This window comes from Canis lupus, chromosome 17 (genome assembly GCF_011100685.1).
Source record: "Canis lupus familiaris isolate Mischka breed German Shepherd chromosome 17, alternate assembly UU_Cfam_GSD_1.0, whole genome shotgun sequence".
Classification (NCBI taxonomy): domain Eukaryota; kingdom Metazoa; phylum Chordata; class Mammalia; order Carnivora; family Canidae; genus Canis; species Canis lupus.
The window spans coordinates 11,850,551-11,873,349 of record NC_049238.1 but is presented as its reverse complement, the minus strand read 5'-3'; the positions used below and the strand labels follow the sequence as shown (position 1 = coordinate 11,873,349).

At 49.3% G+C, this 22,799-nt stretch overlaps 1 long non-coding RNA gene across 1 annotated transcript; it reads left to right on the top strand.

Annotated features, from left to right (window-relative positions):
• Positions 1-258: 258 nt before the first annotated feature.
• LOC111090504 lies at positions 259-15,066 on the top strand. The gene is made up of 3 exons (XR_005371816.1): positions 259-351; positions 1,094-1,230; positions 14,764-15,066. It is a non-coding gene; the product is annotated as an uncharacterized LOC111090504 (long non-coding RNA).
• The last annotated feature ends 7,733 nt before the right edge of the window (positions 15,067-22,799 follow it).

The following is a 22,799-nucleotide window of genomic DNA, read 5'->3' as shown; positions in this document are numbered from 1 at the left end:
TGAATATTTACTCAGTACACACCACCCTAGAGTTAAAGGCTGAAGGCCACGCTAAAGTTAAAACATTAAAAAGGAAGTCTTACCTCCTGGGTCAGTGTTAGAATTTTCTGGGAGTGGAATGTGACCCCTGGTGGATTTTAATCACGACAAGTGGCGTTACCTGGGACTGAAGCAGAATATTTAGATCGGCTTCCAACCCTGTCTGAGGCTGACATTGCAGAAATTCTTTTTTACTCCCTTCTAGAATTCAGTTTCCATGGCTGTAAAATGGGGGTGATGAGTCCTACCGAGAAATAGTGAGCAACAAAGTGGCTTCTGCTAACACTTCTGGGACCTGAGAAACACTGCGGGGTAAGGCAGTTATGCATCATTTAGCCCAGAATTTCTTTTTCACTTAAGTGTAACAATAAAACATTCCCAATTGAAATGATTGTAGCTTCATTGAACATTTTAGCGGTAAATACTGAGATTTAATTGTGAGAAGTTGTATTTCTCAAAGCTGGCCACATTGGTCCATCTCCCTTCCCGCATGCTCTCCCTACTGTGGGATGGTCAATTCCTCCACTAAGAGGTGGGCTTCGTGCACCCTCTACTCAAACTGGAGTGGAACTTTGTAACTCCCTCCAGCAATGCCATCCCATGGAGATGAGGCTGAGTGGCTTCTGAGGCTGGGTCACAAGAGATAATAGAGCTTCCGCCTGACTGTCTCTTGGGACACGGCCCTTTGGAGCTCCGAGCTGCTATGTAAGCACTCCGGCTACCCTGAAGCCACCGTGCTGGAGGGACTGGGAGGAGACAGAGAAGATGCCCAAGTAGCCCTGGTGTTAATGCTCAAGATCCTGAAATGGTATGATTATCGTTTTGTTCATGTATTTTTTTATTCTTTTTGCTTATCTCATTTATAAAATGTCTATAGCAAATACATTACTTTCCTCAAAATAAGACATTATTGTTTTTTAATTCCCCTCAAAAGGGGAGTGTTTTTTTTAACACCCTCTCAAAGCATCACCAGGCATTAGCTAATATCTCCCTGGAATTCCAACAACGGACTCTGCATAATTCACCAAAATAACTGCCCCCTCCCCCCGCCCAGAATCCTGACAAGCTTATACTAGTGGACAGACTCCAGGAACCATCGAGGTCCTCAGCCGACACGATTGGATCTGATGCTTGAATTCACCCATAGTTAGATCCACCAGCCCAGCTGAGACCTGAGCATCTGGTTTTTTGGTGAGTTTTTTTTTTTAAACCATAGGAAAATAAAACTTTTCTTTCATTCATTCAGCTAACATTGGTTAAGCCCTCTATGTGCCAGGGACGGGGGTAGGCGCTGGGGATATGGATGTGAGCTGAAGGAGGACTTGCCTTCTGCCTTCATGTAGTGAAAAATACAAATGGAGCAATGATCTGAATGTGGCCTGAGTGCCATGAGAGGGGGCACCCGGGGCAGTGAGTGGACGGAGAGGGCACACCTGGCCCAGAGGTGGAGCTTCGGGAAGGCTGCCCAGATAACCCAATACTCTGATAGGCAGTGAAGGGATCCCCATGTCCCAAGGTAGGGTGCAGCGTGCTATAGACCACATGTTTATTCCTCTCTGAAGCCTGATGTTGACATACTAACCCTCAGGGGCTCCTGCATGGCTCAGTTGGTTAAGCATCCCACACTTGATTTCTGCCCAGGTCAAGATCTCCAGGTCATGAGATCGAACCCTGTGATGGGCTCTGCACTCAGTGGGAAGTCTGCTTGTTCCTTGTCCCTCTGCTCCTCCCTGTCCCCATCTCTTTCTCTCAAATAAATAAATAAAATATTTTAAGAAGAAGAAGAAGGAGGAGGAGGAGGAGGAGGGGAAGGAGAAGTCCTCACCCCCAGTATGATGGTACTAGGAGGTGAGTAGGCCACGAAGATGATACCCTCCCAAATGAGATTGGTGTCCTTATAAAAGAGACCCCAGAGAGGTCCCTTCCCTTCTGTTCTGCCCTGTGAGGACACATCAAGAAGACAGCACCTGGACTGTCTCTGACCAGACGCTGAATTTGCCAGTGCCTCGATCTTGGGTGTCCCAGGGTCTAGACCTGTGGAAAACAAATGTTTGTTGTTTAAAAATGGTATTTCTATTATAGCAGCCAGAACCAGCTGAGACGGAAATCAAATGAGATCATCTTTGTGAGTACATTTTGCAAAGTGGAAATGCAAGGTGCAGTGGCCAGCCGCTGTCCCCACAGCCTCCGGCTGCTTCTGTAAACCAGCCGTGATTCTGATGGGGCAAGAGGCCTCTGTTTTCCACACTGGTGAGCACAAAGAGCCTCGGACCGTGACACTGACACAGGTCCTTGGTTGCCGTAGTCTCTTGTACTCCCGTATGCCGTTCACTAAACAGGCAGGGCACAGAGAGCCTTTCTTGCTCTAAGGCCAGTGGCCAAGGTCCAAGATGCTGCTGGGGACACATTGCCCCTGCCAGCCTGGCCTGACCATGCTGCCGGCCAGGTGGGGCTTGTGAAACAAGTGCCCTTAATTTGTTCTGACGTCCAGCCACGGAGAGTGCCAATCCTCCAGGGAGTACGGAGAGCTTGTCCTGTCCCCCATTATCCACTGGAACCAAGGGTGAAGGCCAGAGCTCTGTCTTTCTCCTGCAGCCACCACCCTGGGCGGGTCACTCGGAACACTGGCCCCAACTTCCCAGTCCCCATGTGTCCTTCTGTGTCACAGTCCATCATCACTAAGAGGCTCTTTCTACTGGGAAAGCCCTGCCATCCCTCCTGGGAGTCCCTCTCTGTGTTTCTCTGGTCCCTGGACAAGGAAGCCCAGACTTGTCAGCCAGGCCCACTGTCTCCTGCTCCTGGCCAGCTGCTTCATCTCCTGCCATTTGTTCTACCCAAAGCCAATTCTGACCATTTGTTCCCACCAGGCCCCAAATGGGACTCCATACCACCTCCTTCATATAACTCCTGCCAATCTCTTAAATCTTTGTTAAATTGTCACTTCCTCCAAGAAGCCTACCGGAAACTGCCAGCCTTCTGCCCCTCATGAGATCCCACAGATATGTATCTTCTACTAATCTTGCTGTATCAATGGGGCCACTCGCTGCCTTTCTTTTTTTTTTTTTTTTTTTTGCCTTTCTTTATCACACCACACCCTGGGTATCCTGGGGAGTCTTTGGTGAAATGGAGACTGCAACTTATTGGGAGAGACGTTATGCAACAAGAAGGGTCCATATTGGCAACAAAAGTTTTATTCATCTTGCAGACGCTTAACTCTGAAGACCCCGCAAGGGCCACAGCTCCCTGCACGGCCCCTGCCAGGTGTGGGCAGAGCTGGGATCAGATGCTCTTGCTGAGGGAGCCCAGTCTCTGAATGAGAGGCAAAAGGGAGAAAGGTCTATGGAATCCGATGGATGCAGTGACTCTCCTAAAGAGATAGAATCTGCCTTTCTTCGTGGAAAATGCTTCTGCAGAGTCCAGTTCCCACAAAAGGTCCAGGGAAACCCAACCGGCCGCATGAATTCAGGGATTCCCCCGAATGTTGGTTCTGTGGCCCAAAAACTTTGGGAAATAATTATTTGAACCCAATTTACTGGGTTTCTTTTCAGCAGACTCCTTCAGGTCCTCAGGAGAATGAATGCATTGCAAATCTCCAAGAGGGAAGTAAGTGTGAATACTAATGATGTTTATCTGGCCACAGCATCTGATTCTGAGGAATACCTCTCAATATCTTCTAGAATCACTGTTTCACGGAACACAGTTCAGAAAATGCTGCCCTAAAGATATTTATGAATTTAAGAATTCCCAAAGGGTCATATCTCCTAATAGCTAGATCTTTTAGAGAATTTTATTGATATTATTTCTTAATACATCATGGAGAATCTGCTTTTACAGAGGCAGTTCTGTTTTTTGTTGATGCCGTGAACCTTGTATTCCTGTTTCCCTCATTACCATGGTTACCAGGGAGCTCAGAACTGAGCCCTGGCCCACATCCAGCTTCTACCCAGGCTTCTGGAGGAGAATTTCTGTCTACTTATGTTTCCTTGTTACCATCTTATCTCTTCTCTTTTCATTTTCTCTGTCATGATTCCCTTGTTTATTTGTTGTAAACTTATTTTACTGATATGTCAAAACCCTTTTGAAAAAGAAGCAAGATGGGGACAACCTGGGTGGCTCATTTGTTTGAGCATCCGATTGTTGATTGCAACACAGGGTGTGATCTCAGGGTTATGGGATCCCACATGGGGCCTTGTGCTGAGCAGGGAGTCCACTTGAGAGTCTCTCTCTCCCTCCGCCTACCCCCACTCAAAACATAAATAAATAAATCTTTTTTTTTTTAAGAGGCAAGATGTGCATAAATAACTGTAAACAACTATAGTATTGTTAGCAATAATGATGACAAAAACACTTTGATTCCAAAGAAGAGGTGACTCTCCTTTGAGAGATATTAAGGACTAGCTCTTTTTGGATCAGGAAAGGAGGACCCAAGATGGGTTTCCTCCTGGGCTTAATTCTCACGTTTAAGTGTTTCTAGTCTTCAAAGTCAGAAGAAATGTCTGCTTCCCTCCCCCACTCCCTTGAGAAACTGAAACAAAACCACCCTCGAGATCAAATAGATTACGTTAATGACATAGAGAAGAGAGGATGGTCTGTGCCCACTCCCTGAGCTCCCCAGACAACAGGCTTTTGTGCTCAAGGGAGAGACGGGGGGACGGGGGGCACTTGATAAGTTGCATCCACTGGACAGAGTATGCTGGGCTGACACTCCTGCCCTCCAAGACTCTGTAAGTTGAGTGGACGGAGGGCCATTGATTCTCGGCCACTGCCCCCACCACTGAGGACCCCTGCCTGCTCAACTCCTGGGGCCTTTTGAGGACCCAAAGGAGAAGTTGAGTCTTCAGATGGCCCTACCTTATTTGAATGTTCTTTCTCTAGACAAACTCTATCTAATCCTCTTCCCTTCCGACAACCTGTGACGTGACATACGTATGGTAATAACTCTTTTGCCTGCCCATCTTTCCTGAGCTGGAGCTGCAGGCTGTCACCTACTGAGCCCCTTGTCCCCATCTTTGGACAATAGCCATGTTCTTCCTCATAGCGATTCCCTCACGAGTGGTCACCCAGGAGCAGACCGCCGGCTGCCTATATTCCTTTAGAGTTCTCTTTGGAGGCCGTGAGCCCCTGGGGGGGGGAACAGAACCAACTGTCTCTCTCTTCCATGGTGCACACACCCTTTCCCCCAGACACTGAAGGGCACTGCTGGCAAGAAGAGCCATGGATATGAAGACAGCCGTATGCATGAAGCTGGGGAAGGTATGACCTAGACCCTGATGGACAGTAAAAACTGCCCAAACCAGGTCTTCCCTCTCTGAGCCTATAAACACACCTGATGCCACATCATTCTCAATCTCCTTGGCAGTGCATCCCAGCAGGTGTGGGCTCGCTGAAGACTGGAACTCGTGGAATTCATGAATTTGTGTCTCTGCCAGTGCCTGCCTCTGAGTATGATCTAATGAAACAGGAGGAAAGATAATAAAAATTTAAAAAAAATAAATAAATAAAAAAGGAAGAGAGAGCAAGGTCTTCAGAGTTTGGGGAGGTCAGACATTATAGTCATGACCTCTATCAGTCTTCATAAAACCCTGAAAGGTTTGGATGTTATCATTAATCCATCTCAGAAAGGAGGACATGAAGCTCATCTAGGAAAGAACCAGTTGAGTCGGGACCACCCTCCAGACATTTCCATGGCCCTGGCTCTCCAGCTGTACCCAGGGCCAACCAGGAGTTTCAGCTTCATCCCAGAAGCAGTGGACCTTGAAATCTTTTTGAAAACTTGTGAGTTGAGTTTGCAAAGCAGTGTTCAAATCAGAATAGGGATTTTCCACCATAGAATTGGCCACAGCCCCAACTGGACCCCAAAGACATACGCTTAAAGCAATCATATTTATTGGACACTTAAATCAGAAAAATCTAGAAAACAGGGATGTCTGGGTGACTCATTGGTTGAGCATCGGCCTTTGGCTTAGGTCGTGATCCCGAGGACCTGGGATTGAGGTCCCCATCGGGCTCTCCACTGGGAGTCTGCATCTCCCTCTCCCTGTGTCTCTGTCTCTCTTTCTGTGTCTCTTGTGAATACATAAAATCTTTTTTTAAAGAAAGAAAAATCTAGAAAACAGAGATTTTCCCCCAATTCATCTCTACACTTAGAGTAGTGTCCTTCTGGAAAGCCCAGACTTCATTCCACAGGCATCTTCAATTCTCCTGGGGAAAAGAGGAAAGGAAGTTCAAGCCTATCAGCCAGGGCAGCTCACTTCAGGATAACAAGGCCTCATCAGGCCGCCATGGGCACGCACCGAGAAGACCCCCGAGGCCACAGACCCCACCCCCTGCCCACTGGGCACCAGCATCCCGACGGGAAGTTGGAATAGAAATAAAGTACTCACAGGTTCACCACGTGCAATGAGAGGTTTACATGGGGGCCGTGAAAGTTTGGCTAACCCTTGGTTGTAAAAACTGCAAAGGGCTTTATTTGTGGCTGTCCCTTCAGTGGGTGTCTGCTCCAGGGGAAAAAGCAAATCTTTGTGAAGGACCTATTGGTTCCTGTGTACGGCTTACTTGGCTCAAAAGAAAAAAAAGTCTTTAAACGATTTAATTGGCCTAATTTGTGTTCTTAAAAAATGAAAATGAAAAAACTGAGATTTTATGGGCGGTGTTACATTTTTAATGGGCAAGTATCCCAGGCCGGTACTTTTAATTGGAAAATGTCAAACAGCTGGTTGTTTTTGGCTCGGAAATAAGAATACCTACCATTTGCTGGAGGGCCACAATTCACGAAGTACCTCGTGTCAGACGTGGTGCTTGCTGCTAGCATGTGCTGAGATTAAATGGTGATGTCCGAATTCATCTTCACTACGCTGTGTTCCAAAGGTGGCTTGAGACAACTGGTAGCCTTGCTCGTACAACCCACGGGTGTGAGGCCTTGCTGACACAAGCTCTATTCCAGAAGGTGTGGCCAGGAACTGGGAGCATTCCCACCACTGAGACTTTTCCCAAACATAGCATTTGTGCCTTCCTACCGCGATTATCTTAAAAGGCCTGGAAATTCAGGCTAGTCCCACACTTCTTGGCCATTGCTGGAGCATGAAGGACCATGCATTGTTGGAGCATGAAGGACCTCGCCTGAAGCTGGGTACGCTGGGACAAGTGTGTGGAGCTGGGGTCAGCGGTGCCCCAGTGTCCCCTCTTTGGCCAGCATTCTCCTCGATGCCTTAGGCCACGTCTTTGTCCTCCCTGAGCTTTCATTTCTTCATGGGCAGAGACTGAACCCTGCCATGTCCAGTTCTCAGCATCACTCCAGGGCTGCTGTGAGATCGTGTGAGAGAAAGGCTTTACCGTGCTGTTGTCATCCAAGACCTCCGTGTCAGGAGGCCTGGCTACCAACTGCAGCTCCATCTCTTGCTGTGGAACTGTGGACAGGTTATTTCTTCCTTCTCAGCCTTTATGCCCACATCTGTAAGACAAAGGTGGTGAAGGCCGATGTTCTTGGTCAGTGCACCTCGAGTGTAGCCTTCAGATGAGCACAAGATGAGGAGCTTATATTCAGTGCTAGAATATAAATCAATACCCTCCCCTCCTCATTGAGAAAGTCTTGCTGTGAAAAAGAAAGAAGAAAAAGAAAGAAAGAAAGATAGAAAGAAAGAAAGAAAGAAAGAAAGAAAGAAAGAAAGAAAGAAAGAAAGAAAAGAAAGGAAGAAAGGAAGGAAGGAAGAGAAACAAGGGAAAAAGCCAGCTAACCTAGACAGTAGGCCACAACGATTCCAACGACATTCTTATCCTACTTACAAGATACACGGGGACCTAGGAAATGGGTTTGATTCAGAGTTATTGCTATCCAGGTGGGGCCACTGTTCTAAGTAGCCAACAGGGTTTCGTGCGGGACTTCACATAGCCCAGCAGGGCTTCAGGTCAGCACAGTGGTCCCTGCCCACTTCCAAACTTGAAACTGCCCAGAAGCTTCCAAACTTGGCGGAGAGATGAGGCACGAGCAAGAGTTTATCAAGAACGGGCCAGACCTCTAGCTGAGGGACTGGCAGCAAGCAGCCCTACACGAGGCCTGTCGGCAGAGGAGCCATGGAGAGAAAGTTCACTGAGATGGCACAAGTAGGGAGGGCTTTCTCACCAGGGTTGTTAGAGTTAACATGCCGCTAAATGAAATTTGGACAGGTCCGGGAACACAGTGCCTCACACACATTATCCTTGTGCTCATTTTTCCATAATCTAGAAATGAGTTCTGGGGCTCATGTGTGGGAGACCAGCCAACTTTCTCAGGCAGCTGATCTGGACTTCCGACGTAAAGTTCGATTCCCGTGAACACCTTGATACCCTTGTGTATATACCTGCATAGGCAAGCATCAATGTACACATCTACATGGATGTACGCTAGCACCTCTGCAGGGGGGGGGGTCCCAACTGTTGATTTCCGTGATGCCTCTGCCCCCGCAGCCACGTTCTCAGCTGGGACTCAGACCTGCTCATGAAACACAAACCTGTTCTCGTGTGTCGTCAACTCCATCCCCTCTGTGCTCAATTTGCTGTGACAACTGGAAAGTGAGATGCACAATCGGCCCCTTTGTTCATTTTCCACACTTCACTGTAAAGAACAAGAAATTATTAAGGAAAATATGGAGGTATATAGGCTGGGAAACTTATTTCTCCCCTGTAGTTCAAAATTTTGCAATTTGAGGGTGTTTGTCATATTTTCAATCACCTGATGATAATTGGCTAGGGCAGTATCTGCCTGCATGGTAATCTTATTTCGCCTTCCGGGGTTCAGGCATGAACTTTCTTTCTCCTTGTCTCTGAATTTCTTTTCATCTGTCTGTCCTTTGGTGGACTTTTTTTTTTCCGTCTTTATGGTTTTTCTACGCAATCCGTTGGCCACATGATTGCTTAAATTTAACTTCCAACTTTCAAACTGCTGTGCATGTGTCTGCGTGCGTGTGTGTGGCTTCTGCCCCACCCCCGTCTAGAAAGGAAATATTCCCATGGGAAAAGATAAGTGTGAAACAAGGGTGGCTAGGGTCCTATCTTTGAGGTGTCCAGACTCATACAAAGAACTTTTTAACGAATTGTTTTTCCTCAAAAAAGGAAGACATGTGTAGTCTCTCCCCCAGAGGGTTCTGAATTCTTGGCTAAGGAGGCTAGAAAGAGAACGCTTCCAACCCTTCTCCCTTCAAATCCGAAATCTTTGAAAGCTACGCAAGGATAAAGCAACGTTTTCTTGTAAATTTTGCGACAAGAAGTCTAGACTTTTTGAATCTGAGGCACATTTGAGCTTACGAAAGGGGCAAATCGCCTTGGGTTTTCGGGGGCCATTCTAGAATGCTTGGGAAGGGCTCCCTTTATTCCTGGCCCGCCTTTGATGCCACATGACCTTTGACTCTGATCAATGCATCCTCCTCCTGGAGCAGCAGACAGGAGATGAACTCTCTCAGCACCCAGAGGAAGAGCGGGCAGTTCGGCCCTGACCTCTCGCCCTGGCCCTAACCTCACTGATAATTGAGTTTTCCATCCGTGCTCATCAGCAGGGTAGAAACACAAAGAAATAAGCCCCTCCTGACTCTGTCGTTACCCAGATGAAACCTCGAGCCAAATCTGTTCAGCTCACACCGACATCCAGCGCGGGAACGCACACGAGGGGCCGTGTATCGGGGGGCCCGGCTCCCCCATTCCAGCCTGGGCCTCCTGGCACTCCCACATCCCTGCTCCAGGCTGTGTGGCTCCCACAGCCTTTGCTCCTCCTCACAGAGAGCTGAGAGACAGAGACAGAGACTGGGTGGGGGGCGGGGGGCGCTTCGTCTCCTTGAAAGATTGCACAGCCACCTACAACACCTGGCCCCCGGGGCCTTCTGTAAAAGTCTGTTTCCCAGACACTCCTTGAAGATGAAAAATTTAAGACAATTTAGAAGAAATTTTCTCTACCTCACCTTCGATCTTCGTAAAAGTTCTTATTTTAGAATAAAGTGAGCGATCAATAGGCTTCTTTGGAGCACTTCCAACCCTAGATTTGCCCTCCTGGAGGAAGCTGTGGATGGCTAGCTTCGCGGCCACGGCTGGCTGCATTGGACACAGCAGGTGCGGGCTGGGGACACAGGGACACACGGATCTGTCTGCAGCTCGCGGCTCCCCCAGGACTGGTTTGAGGGGAGCCAGGGGAGAGGCCCTCCCTGTGTTGCTTGTGGATAATAACCACCTCATCAGCGTGATGCTTTCCCACCTTGCAGTTTGCACAGTCTCCTCTGACCCCCCACAGCCCCACCGAGGGAACTGAATGACATCCCAGGACACTGAAGGGCTGCAAGCTTCTCAGTCACCCAGGCCTGGAAAAGGTGAAGTGGAGAGTTGAAGCCAAGGTTGCAGATTCTGCGGCCCACGAACTCTCTGGAGCATCTCGATGCTGCAGGAGGAACACTCCGGGAATGCAGAAGAAGGAGGAGGCTTCCAGGCTCTGATAAACACCCAAGGAAACAGAAGCAAGATGGAGCAGCGATGGCCAGAGGGAGCGGTGGAGACCGGACTTCCGAGGATGGAGAGGCTGTGGCTGGAGCTTCCTAGGAGAGGAAGGGCCTCCACGGAGCCTCAGGACGGAGCAGCACAGAAAGAGGGAACCAGGAATGGTGGAGGGAGAGGTCAGCTCAGGGACAGTGGCCAGGCTGGTCAGTGGACGCCACAGTCCGGCAGTCCCGACGGTGAAGCACTTAGGGATGGAGGGAGGCACCAGGTGTGTAGGGCCTTTGCTGTCGGGCCAGGAGTTGGGGGTTTCTTCCAGACCCTCCTGGAGTAACTACTGCAGAGATATGATATGTGTGCAGCATTAATACAATGAGAATATTTTCCCATTTGGAAACTGAAAGGTGAAAAACCTCATCCGAAACAGTGCCTGGTCCCTGGGCCTGCCAGTGGTCTTCCCAAAGCTGGGACCTATCGGCATAAAGAACTCCTTGCCCTCCTTGCTACCTGCCCTCCTGCCTGGGCGGTATGAAGCTCCCGAGGCCCTCCCTAGACCTCCAACCTCTGAAGTCCCTGCGCTGCCTGTTTGGAGGTAGAGGGTCTGGAAGTGAGGCAAGAAACTGTATTTTTACCCAGTGCCCACAGGTGGTTATTGGCCGTGGACATGTTTAAAAAGAAGGAACACGACCATAAAAACCACCCAGGGCACTGGCAAATAATAGGGCACCTCCTGGAAAGACTGAGACAGTAGGTCTGGTGGCAGGGGAACCAAGGATCGGGATTTTTAACAAAAGCTGAGATAGAATTAGGGTAGGCCAAGAGGTGGGTCATGCAAGTGTAGGGTTAGATCCTTTCTTTATTTAAAGGTTTGCTCTGTTGCTCATCATAGGTATGTTTGCACTTATTTGTTTTATTTGTTTGTTTGGTAAACGTATTTTACTTAAATTCACTTAGTTAACATAGAGCCTACCATTAGCTTCAGATGCAGAGTTCAGTTATTCATCTGTTGTATAAAATACCCAGTGCGGGACACCTGGGTGGCTCAGCGGTTGGGCGCCTGCTTTCGGCTCAGGTCGTGATCCCAAGATCCAGAATCGAGTCCCGCATCGGGCTCCCCGTGAGGAGCTTGCTTCTCCCTCTGCCTTGTCTCTGCCTCTCTCTCAGTCTATGTCTCAAATAAATAAATAAATAAATCACCCAGTGCTCATCACATCACGTGCTCTCCTCAATGCCCATCACCCAGTGACCCCATCCCACCCCTCCCCTCCTCTCCCCTCCAACAACCCATGGTTTGTCTCCTCTGATTTCATCTTGTATTATTTTTTCCTCTCTTCCCCATGATCCTCTGTTTTGTTTCTTAAATTCCACATATGAATGAGATCATATAATAATTGTCTTTCTCTGATTTATTTCACTTAGCATAATTCTCTCCCATTCTTTTTTTTTTTTTTTTGAATTCTCTCCCATTCTAACCACATTGATGTAAATGGTAAGAATTCATCCTTTTTTTTTTTTTTAAAGATTTTATTTATTCATGAAAGACAGAGAGAGAGAGAGAGAGGCAGAGACACAGGCAGAGAGAGAATCAGGCTCCATGCAGGGAGCCCGACGTGGGACTCGATCCCAGGTCTCCAGGACCATGCCCTGGGCTGAAGGCAGAGCTAAACCGCTGGGCCACTGAGGCTGCCCGAATTCATCCTTTCTGATGGCTGAGTAAGATTCTATAGTGTATATACACCACATCTTCTTTATCCATTTATCTGTTGATGGACATCTGGGCTCTTTCCATAGTTTGGTTATTGTGGACATTGCTGCTATAAACAATGGGGTGCAAGTGCCCTTTCGGATCACAAAGTTTGTGCCCTTTGTGCTAATTTATGATGTTCTCTATCTCAGTGACTGACTTTTTTGGCCCTCCTTAAATTTTGCACCCAAAATGAGTTCCTCACTCCCCTCACCTGATCCTAGCCCTGAACAAAAGCCCCGGGTGGTCCTGAGTGCAATCACTGCCACCACCTTCCAGGTTCTTCCCTACATTCTGGCCTCATAGGCCTCCACTCCTTACATTTTCTATGGCCTCAGCCATAGGCACAGGCTCTGCACCCCTACTGCACCCACTCTGATGACTAGCTCTCAGCTGGGCCCTTGGACCTGCTGTCCTACAAAGTCCTTATTTCCTCTGGGATCCTCACTCCCCCTGGTCAATTCCTCCTCCAGTGTCACCATGGCCTTCTTCCTGTACACAGCACTAGAAGCCCTGCAACATACTCTTCCATTTAAATCCCTGAACCCCCAACACCTCCAGAGGAGAATAGTTTTTGCACACACCTCCGCGATAGGACTATCTCACCATCCCAGGATTTCTCTGTGCCTGTGAGCCCTGGTTCAGCAAAAGAAAACAACCTTAGATTCCCTCACACCTAGAACATATGTTGGCACTCAGGATTTTGATGAATGAATGAATGAATGAATGAATGAATGAAAGTCAGGGTGCAATGGGATGAGCATAGACTTTGGTCTCACAATACAAACTTGAGCTTGAATCCATATCCACCACTGACTACCCTAGTGCTCCTGACAGAGACTTAGAATCTCCAGGCTCCATTTCTTTATCTGTGAAATGGGCCTGATAAAGCCACCCTTCAGGGTTGTAAAAATCACAAGTACCTGGGACACAGTAAAGGATGTTCCATAAACTTATAAAATACTAGGGATCAGAGAGTAGATCTTCCCCTCTAACCATCTTCTGGTGCTGTCTGCTCTGAGGGGTGTGCACTAGTATCCTCTGAGGCTGACTATTGTGGTTCCTGTATCATGTCTGAGTTTAGTTTGATGGGTGATTAATAATGAGTAAGACTTAGGTGAGAATTGGTCCCCAAATCAACTAGATGGTTTGCACAATCTAAAGCCAGACATAGGAAAGAATTAATGTGGGTCTTTGTTGAATTGCCCTGATTTACCCCCAAATTTCAGGATCATCATCTGGTGCCTGTGCTTGTGTGTGGTGGCACTCTGCTAGGGAGACTCCTATATACCATCACAGTTAGAGTCTCCCAAAGTCCCTTGAAGGCCTAAATGTCACAAAAAAATATCTTACTCTGGAGTAGATTTATCCTGACCCTCCCCATATTAGTAGAGTTTTCTAGAGAAACAGACGTAGGGTGGAGAGAGAGAGAGAGAGAGAGAAAGAAAGAATTTAAGAAACTGGCTCAAAAAAAAAAAAAAAAGAAAAAAAGAAAGAAACTGGCTCACGTGATCATAGGTGATGACAAGTCCATAATTTGCAAGGCAAGCCGGGAGGCTGGAGACCCAGTAAAGAGTTGATGCTGTCTTCTTGAGTCCAAAGACCATCTCAACACAGACTTCCCTCTTTTGGGGGGATCTCATTCTTTTTATTAATGCCTTCAACAGACTGGATGAGGCCCACCCACATTACAGAGGGTGATCTGTTTTATTCGGTGTTCTGGTTTCAACACTAATCTCCTCTAAAAAATATTTCCCCAGTGACATTTAGACTGGTGTTCAACCAATCAACTGGGCACCATAACCTAGCCACGTTGACACATCAGAGTAACCATTATACTCCCCAAGTTTACAGCATGAAATGAAATCAGCGCATGAGATAATCAACATGTAACTAAACAGAAGCAATCATGGGAAAGCACTTTGTGCGGGTGGCAGGGAGGATCCCACATGCAAAGGTGCCACTGGGGTAAGGGTTGTGACCAGTCCGCTGCTGGAGAACAACCAGAAGTCACCAGGTGCTCATCCAAAAAATCCCTGAGTTATCCCTTCAAAGACTAATTCATTCACCAAACGTTGTTGACCCTCCAAAGTACTAGCCATCTCACTAGGCTCTAGGGTAAAGATACGGATCTGACCATGGACCTCAGGACCTCACAGTCCAGGGTGGAGGCAGACACCCAAGAGACAAGTGCTATGACAGCAGAGTATGTCAAAAAGGAAAGGCAGGTATAAGCACCTCCACTCGCGGAGGATGTGATGGTGTTTGTGGGGATAAAGAGCTAGCACCAAACATAATGATCATCACTAGGGAGATGAATAAGGAGAAATCGATGGGGCACAATGTGAAATTTTTTACAGCATTTAGAAGCAAAGAACTAGGTGTATGCACAACATTAGATTTTTTTTTTTTTAATGTAATGTGGGATGGGGGAAAGAAGTAAGAAGCAAAACAGTGGATGGCTTGGTGGCATTTACATGATCTCAAAATACACTGCACAACATACTTTAGAGAGATGCATGTGATTTCAGGGGTACACAGCAGATGCCTTGGGACAGTCGTCTGTGAAGAGAGGGGGATGGAACGAGGACGAGTGAGTGCATCAGCGCGAAGAGGAGCCTGGCAGGGACCAGTGAGGGATGTTGAAGACTATGAGGGACTCAAGCCTCTGCACTGAGTTCCAGAGAATCCCCACAGCAACCACCATGGGTGAAAAATCATGATGAGAGAGATTTCACAGCCTGGTTGTAATGACTTGATCATTACAAGTCATTGGTCAACGCCTGTCTTCCCTTCCAGGCCAGAGGTTGGCATACTACAGCCCATGAGCCAAATCCAACCCACCATCTGTTTGTGTAAATAAAGTCTTACTGGCATAAGGCCACGCTCATTCATTCGCAGAGCGCCCATGGCTGCTTCCACGTGACAATGGCGGCTTCTGGAACTGCAACCGAGACTGGGCAGCCTGCAAGGGTATTTACCAAGTGGTCCTTTCAGAAAAAGTTTGCCCACTCCGTTCCAGATTAAAAGCTCATGGCCAGGGCCAAGGATAGAGAACAGAGGACTCCACAGATGGTGACATATATATATATGGTGATCAAACACTAGACAGGAGGGGCACCTGGGTGGCTCAGTGGTTGAGCATCTGCCTTTGGCTCAGATCGTGATCCCGGGGTCCTGGGTTCGAGTTCCACATTGGGCTCCCCATGGGGAGCCTGCTTCTCCCTCTGTCTATGTCTCTGCCTCTCATGAATAAATGAATAAAATCTTTAAGACAAAACAAAACCAAAACACCAGACAAGTGCAGGAGCATCTCAAGATCAGACTAGCAGACTCAGAGGGCAGGTGAGGGCCACTCGGTTCTTCATGAGCACTGGGCCTTTGTACCTGGCGCTCTTCTACGTGCACTGCTCTCCAGGCCTGCTTTTCCTGGCTGTGCTTCTCATACCTCTTCCTGGAGGCCTCTCTGGTCCCCCACCCTCAGGTCGAGAAGCCCTGCTCTGTGCTGTCATATCATTCTGCGCTTCCTGGTACTACACGACACTCTGGTGATGATTTGTTCAATGTTGAACTTCATTTCTTCACACGGGCAAGGGTCACGTCCTGCTCAATTCTAGATTCCCAGCAATTCCAGAATGTATACGGGAAGAGCAAGGAATAAGATTCAAGGAAAATGCCAAAGGCTTGGAGTGCCCAAGAGAGTGGATGCTTTCACCCAAGGGGCAGGTGCTTAGTCCTGACTTCCTCATACAAAGAAGATGGTCTGCTCCAACAATTATTGACCTGGAGCTAGAAGGAGCCAGATCCAGGCCAACCCAAGTCCCTTCTGGAGTTTGTGCTACCTTGTTCGCATCTTTGTTCCTCAGTGAACCAAGACTGCACACAGAGCATAGAATGCAATATTGCTGTTTTAAAGACCTGTCATCAGGAAGAGGGTCCCTGAATTTGGAGTGCTAGATCATCCCTGCCTCCATCCATCTCCAACCTCCAGGCACTGTTCTAGGGGCTTTACATAAATTCATTCCTGGAATCCTCAGGACAACTCATGTTACAGATGAGGAATCTATGGCAGAGGGAAATCTAGCCTCTGTACCCTGGGGGATCCATCTTTTGAGCACCAGAGCCAGATTTATTCCCTGGGAGCCTGGTGACAGAGTTCAGGCCTTGGCCATTACTCTACGCCACCTCTCCCCCAAGGTTGCTGGTGGACTTGTCACATTTGACGTTCAGGTCCTTATGTGTTCCTTCTAGCACCGTGTGGAGGGGCAGATAGGAAGAGGGATTCTTATCCCACGGAGCAGGTGAGAAATCAAAGAAAGTGGGTGCTCTGAGCAACATTCTGGACTCTTCCTGCTGCCTCTGCTACCAAACCCCAACACAGTGCACCCATGGCAAGAGGACAAGGCATTCTACATAGGAAATATTCACAGTGCACTAGGCCATGCCAGGTCCCACGCTAAGGATCCAGGAGACCAGAGAAAGAGCAAGACTGACCAACCCTGGAGAGGGTACTGGGTCTGTGGATAGTAGGACATGGAGACACATTCTGTAACCAGGGGGAACGTCAAGGTGAGGGATCAATCCCTAGGTGTGATCATTTCCTTCTAGGATTATCAGGCCGTCTTCCTGGAAGGGAGTGCACCTGCCAAGTCCTTGAACTGAGTCCATGTTCCCACATTTTTTATTTTATTATTTTTCCCACATTTTTTACCCAGTAACCAATAAAAGGGTGCCTTGGGCTTCCTCTGCCTACAGAAGGAGCCTTCGCTCCAGGCTCCCTGACTTGGATTCAGCTTTGGCTCCCACTCCCAGCTCAGCCCAGACGTCCCCATAGAATGTCTACTACACAGCAGCTCTGTCCCTGTCCAGCCCCATGACCTCCCTGAACGAGGCACACAGCGTCTGACCCTCAGGATCACACAGGAACCCCGCTGGAATTCACAGGCTCTTCCCTCCTGGTCTCTTCTGGTGCCCCTCCCTGCTCAGCCGTGAGAGCTGGCCTGGCATCGGAGGGACCAGAAAGGACAGAACTGAAGGCAACCACGTGCCCCAAGGAACCCCAGGCTTCCTTCCTCTCTGGGAAGTTGATGGCTCGCTTGCCTGCCTTCTCCATCCTGTCCTTCTGTTCTTGAGGCTATTTTCCCAAAGGAACCTTTGGAGACTGTGCTTGTGGGGACTTGACGACTTCAAGGGTGACTTTCACTTGAGCAAATCTTGACTTCCTGACACACGAGGTGCCCGCATGAGGTGCGCTCTGATGAAGAGTACAAGTGACTTCTTCGACACAGGAAATGAACCCTGGCCAGTGCAGGAAAATGAGAATAGATGGAGAGAAATCTCCCTCCCAAATGTCCCAGGATCCCAAGGATCTGCCACAGTAGAACACGAAGCGGCTCTAGAACCGGGTCTCCATCAAGCTCCCACAGACACCTTCAGAGGATGCCCCCGGGAAGATTGAAGCCAAGTGCCACCTACCAATGCTGGGGTCAGCCTGCTGGCTTCTCCTCCTCCTCTCCCTGAGCCCTCTTCTTCCTCAGCACGTCCCCAGGAGGGTTTAAAACTCAGCTTCAAGTGAGATTCCCTCTCCTGGCTGTTGTCCCTGACTCGTCTGCTTGGCCTGTTCCTGCCTCTTGTCTCTTGTCACAAACCTTGGGCCCACTGACCTCTGGCCTCTTCATGCACCACCTACCCTGGCTTCTTTTGTACCCATTTATCTGATTGGCTGACCTCTGTCCATCCTCTAGGACTCTTGATAAGTCCTCGGCAGTGAGGGACCGAGCCCGCTTCAGCCTGAAGCCTGGGCATACTGGACAGCCCGTTCTGTCTCTGACCAGGGAAGACTTCAGCCAGTCAGGCCTTGACCTTTGCAAGGATCAGCTGGCCTCCAGGCCAAACTGCCTCAGACACCCAGCAGCCAAGGTGACCTCACCATCTGCTCAGCAGTCACACAGACCCTTGAGACTCCTCCGGAGCCTCTTCGGGCTCCCATTCCGGGGCCTGACAATAATACAAGGACACTCACCTGTCTTACAGGTAATAGCACTTGCATCATCTAACAACGAAAACAGAATCTTTACCTTCCATCAACTGGAGGATCTTCCTGTTGCCAAATATGATAAGGAAAGGAGCCCAAGGGAGCCCCTCGAGTGGGATCTCTGGGGTATGGACTAGAGATTCAACACTGAACAGAATGTGGACCACCCTCTGCCCAGCGGGCCTGGAACAGTGTGGTTAAGGGAATCCCTGTCCCCTGCTCTGCATTCCCATAGGACGCTGGTCGAACCTCAATCAAAACACCAATCAGTAGCTAAGATCTCATTAACTCTGTGCAAGGTGGTCTAGTCTGCTAGAATCTATTTTTTTAAAGGCAGGGAAGGTATCCTCACTCTTCCTTGCATTTATTCAGATATTCCCCCCCTCATATTCCTGTTGTTGCTTCATTTATTGAGCACCTACTCTGTACACAGGCCCTGCCCCAGGCCCTAGGGACACAAAGATAAGTAAGATACAGTCCCTGAACTCAGGGCTCCCAGCCCAGGGACAGGTAAACAGATCATCAAACTTTATTTATTTATTTGTAACGATTTTATTTACTTATTCATGAAAGACACAGAGAGAGAGAGGCAGAGACACGGGCAGAGGGAGAAGCAGGCTCCCTGCGGGGAGCCTGATGCAGAGCTTGATCCCAGGACCCCAGGATCACGACCTGAACCGAAGACAGACACTCAACCACTGAGCCACCCAGGCGTCCTGATCACTAAACTTTAATGTGACAAGTACAGTAGTAGAAAGATGCAGCGGGCAGTGGGAATTCAAAGGAAGAAGCTTTTCTCCTGCTTCAGGAGATCTAGGGATGCATCATACGGAGAAGAATCATTTTCACAGGGTTTTGAAGGACGAATAGGAGTTCTTTTGGCCAGAAAGGCAATGTTGTCATGGACACATAACCATCCTCATTAATGAAAGCTCAGCACTTCTCACCTAGAAAATGCTCAGGAACTGCGGCATCCTAACCAACGCAGACTGAGTGTTGGGACAGGGGAGGGAGGGCATTGTCCTCGCTCTTCTGCCTCAAACCTGGAGATACATTGGAATCCCTCGGGGTGTCTTAGAAAATACCAATGTTCCGTCCTCCCCTAGGGATCCCCACATCCTTGGCCTGAGACGAGATGCTCCCTGGTCATTAAAACTTTTACAAGCTCCCCGGGTGACTTCAATGCCCAGTCGTGGTCGAGAACCCCCGCTTTACACCAACGTTCCTCAAGCTTAAGTGTGCAAATTCATTCAGGGCATCTTGTTAAAATGCAGCTTCGGGGGTGACAGGTCTGGGGCGGGGCCCGAGAGCCTGCACTTCGAGCAAGTGGAGGTGATGCAGGTGCTGCCGGCACTGGGACCACACTTGGAGTAGCCAGTCTCTGAGGCTGAGCCCCCAGAGCAAACTCAACACAGGCCCTTGCCTGCACCCCGGGGAGATGGTTCTGCTCCCCGAGAGCTAACCTTCAGTTCTGGATTTGGGGTTGGGGTGGGGGGAGGCTGTTTGTTGGTGTCTTGAGAGCTGGCACGGCGTCCCTGTCCCAGCCAGCTGCCCGCCCAGCCGCACTCAAGGCCGGGGCACAGCCAAGGGGGCCCCGGGCGAGCCAGCTACATCCCAGTGCAGAGGGTGGCGGCGGCGGCTGCGTTGGCAGGAGCTGCCTGCTGGGTAAACATTGTTCTGGGTTTTTTCTTTTTTTCTCTTCAAACAAGCCCTTCCCAGCGCCGGCCACATAACCCTAAACAATGCCTCTCTGTGCTGTTGACACAAAGGCACAAATGGTGTCATTCCAGCCCAGAGATAAAACTCTGATCCTCCCATAATGGGGGGCATTTCCTCTTGGGAAGAACACCAGCAAATCAGGAAATTCAACAAGCCCAGTCTAAACCCTGCCCTCCGGCTAGGCTCAGGTTTTTTGTTGTTTTGGGTGGATTTCTTTCTCCCCAAAGCTCTGCTTGTTTCATGTGCCTCCGTCAGCAGATATGTCAGCCCCAGACAATGGCCTCTTTCTGCAGACAATGGTCAGCGTGAGGAATGTCGCAGGAGGGCAGGGCTTGAGGAGGGACAATCAGCTTTCAGAATCCAGTGGCCGAGTGGGTGCTGCAGGGAGGGTCCTGCTGTCACCGGGGCAGCCTCCTCAAAGGCACCATTTATAGGACCCGCAGCCCCGGACAAACGGATGCTTGGGCAGCTCAGAACCAGAGGCCCCTGGCTCGGTGGCCACCGCCGCAGGCCGACCCCCGACCCGCGGCCCCGGCTTTATCGGCCTCCCGGGGCGCCTGCAGCCAGGGCCCCTGCCATGCAGACTCTGTTTAATGAAAAAACAGTCACCCCCAAATTAGAGCGAGGCCTGCTGTTCCCCACACTGCCCCTCCTGCAGTACCCAGCCCGGGCCTCCACTGGCCAGCTCTCCAGAAAAGAAAGGGCTTATTCATCCCCTAAGGTGGAAACTCGCTTTCTCCGGGGGGAAATTGTGTAACCGTTTTGTAGTGGAATTGACTACAGTCCTCAAGGTCTTCTGGAAAAAAAGAAAAACAGATAAGGGGGCGGAGGTTGGAGCCGGTGCTGGCAGTCTTCTCGTTAGATTTGCTCACTGCAGAACAATTTTTCTGACAGAGGCCACAGGCCCAAACATCCCTGGATTTCAAGGACCCTCCCTGCAATCGGAAAATGAGAAAGGAACTCCTTGGCAGATAGCCATGCGCGCATGCCCTCATTCACTCCTCTAGTGCGATGCCTCACACACAGTAGGTGCTCAGTAAACGTGTGTTGAGGGAATGAAACCTTTCGTAATATCGGATTCCATCTCTCCCTGTTTCAAAAAACCTTCAGTAGCTCCCTATTACCCATAGTGTAAATTCATTTTTCTTGACATGGTGGCCCAATGTGTCACCTGGCTCCTCAAATACCTCTCCAACCTCACCATCGCCCCATTTGTCCCCAATACATACACCAACACACACACACATATGCTGCCCACTGCTTCTTGAACCAAACCATTGTACGAGACCCTACGCCTTTGTCCCAGCTGTCCCCTAGCCCCCAGGCCCTTCCCAAGCTGCTCTAGAGACCTAGAGAGCTCCTCCCCCATCAAGACTCGCCTCCAGGGTTTGCCCCGCCTCTTAAAAGCCATCACAGGGCTTCTGACTCTACCGCCTCGCTCTTGCACATGGCCCCTATGATTACATTTGCCACAGTGTCATATTTATCTATTCTGATCATATGTGGACTCCTTGGGAGCAGGCTTTGCATCTCATTTAGCCCCATAGACCCAGTAGCGGCCCAAGGCCTGGTCCATCGTGGGTTCTCAGTAAACCGGAAGCCATCCAGCCCTGACATGGCCAGGACACTTCTCATCTTAGGGCTGAAAGTCCCACATCCCAGCAAACAACCTAGTCCTAGGCAAACCAGATGGTTGGTCTTCCTATCGCTGAGTGAGTAGTGAGTGAATAAATATCGGGTCTCCATTCGTTCATTCATTCATTCAACACATGTGTAGAAAAATCTGTAAGTTGGGTCCCCCACTCATCCAAATGCAGGGCGTATCTAAACAACCCAACATCTCTTCCAAACAATCCCACTACCCAGCGTTGCAAAAAAGAGGAGTCTTTGCTGTTGAATGAGCAGTAAGTCCATTATGCATCTTTCCGTGGCCCTTCCCGTGGCCCTGTTTGTCTTCCTGGCTGTCTCTCCAGGCAACCAGCCACACTGTTTATAAGGCATCTGTTGACATCTGCCTTCTGTCCCGGGATTTGCCCGGGGTCTTCCCCAGTCTGCTGCCCCCCGAACGGGTGGGCTCTCCAGACTCAAAGCCTCATAGATGAATTCCTACATAAGATTTTAACTCAAAAGGTGCATGCTAGAGCTCGGTCCCAAAGCAGACCCGAGCCCCAGGCCCTCAGAACGGGAGCCGTTGCAGCCAGGACCCATTTGTCTGCTCAGCCTCCCTCAGACCCTCAGGCAGCTTGAACCCATCTGTTTCCCAGTTCTAGGTCAAATCAAGCTGAGAAAGGATCAGGCTTCTTTGACCCGAGATGGCTGCGGCATCTGGCTGCCCCCTCCACCCCACCTCCTCCCCATCCTGGCCAAACGAGCCTTAATCCCCCACCCCCCTTGGTGGGCTTTCAGGGACACCATGTCTCCCAGAGGATGGCTGCAGAGCTCCTGAGAAGTGTGACCCAATAGAAGCCACAGAGATGGACACATCTGGTTTGAATCCCAGCTCAGCCACGTAGCTGGGTGATTGCAGGTAAGTTACCTAAGCTCTCTTGGGCCCCTTGATTTAACCGAGAAAATTCTTACGATCCACTTTGCAACATCATTATAAAGATGATAAGAGATTGACGGGGGGCATCCAGTTCAATGTCTAGCACAGAGTAGACGCTTCAAAAGCTACTTCTCACACCTTCAGGGAAGAAACAACCATTTGGAGTGAATCCATTCGGCACCTTGGGACCAAGCCCATCCTTTTTGGAATCTCATTCCTCTAAGTAAGGAAGAGAAGGCATCACGGGGCAGGGTCACCATGCTCTGCCC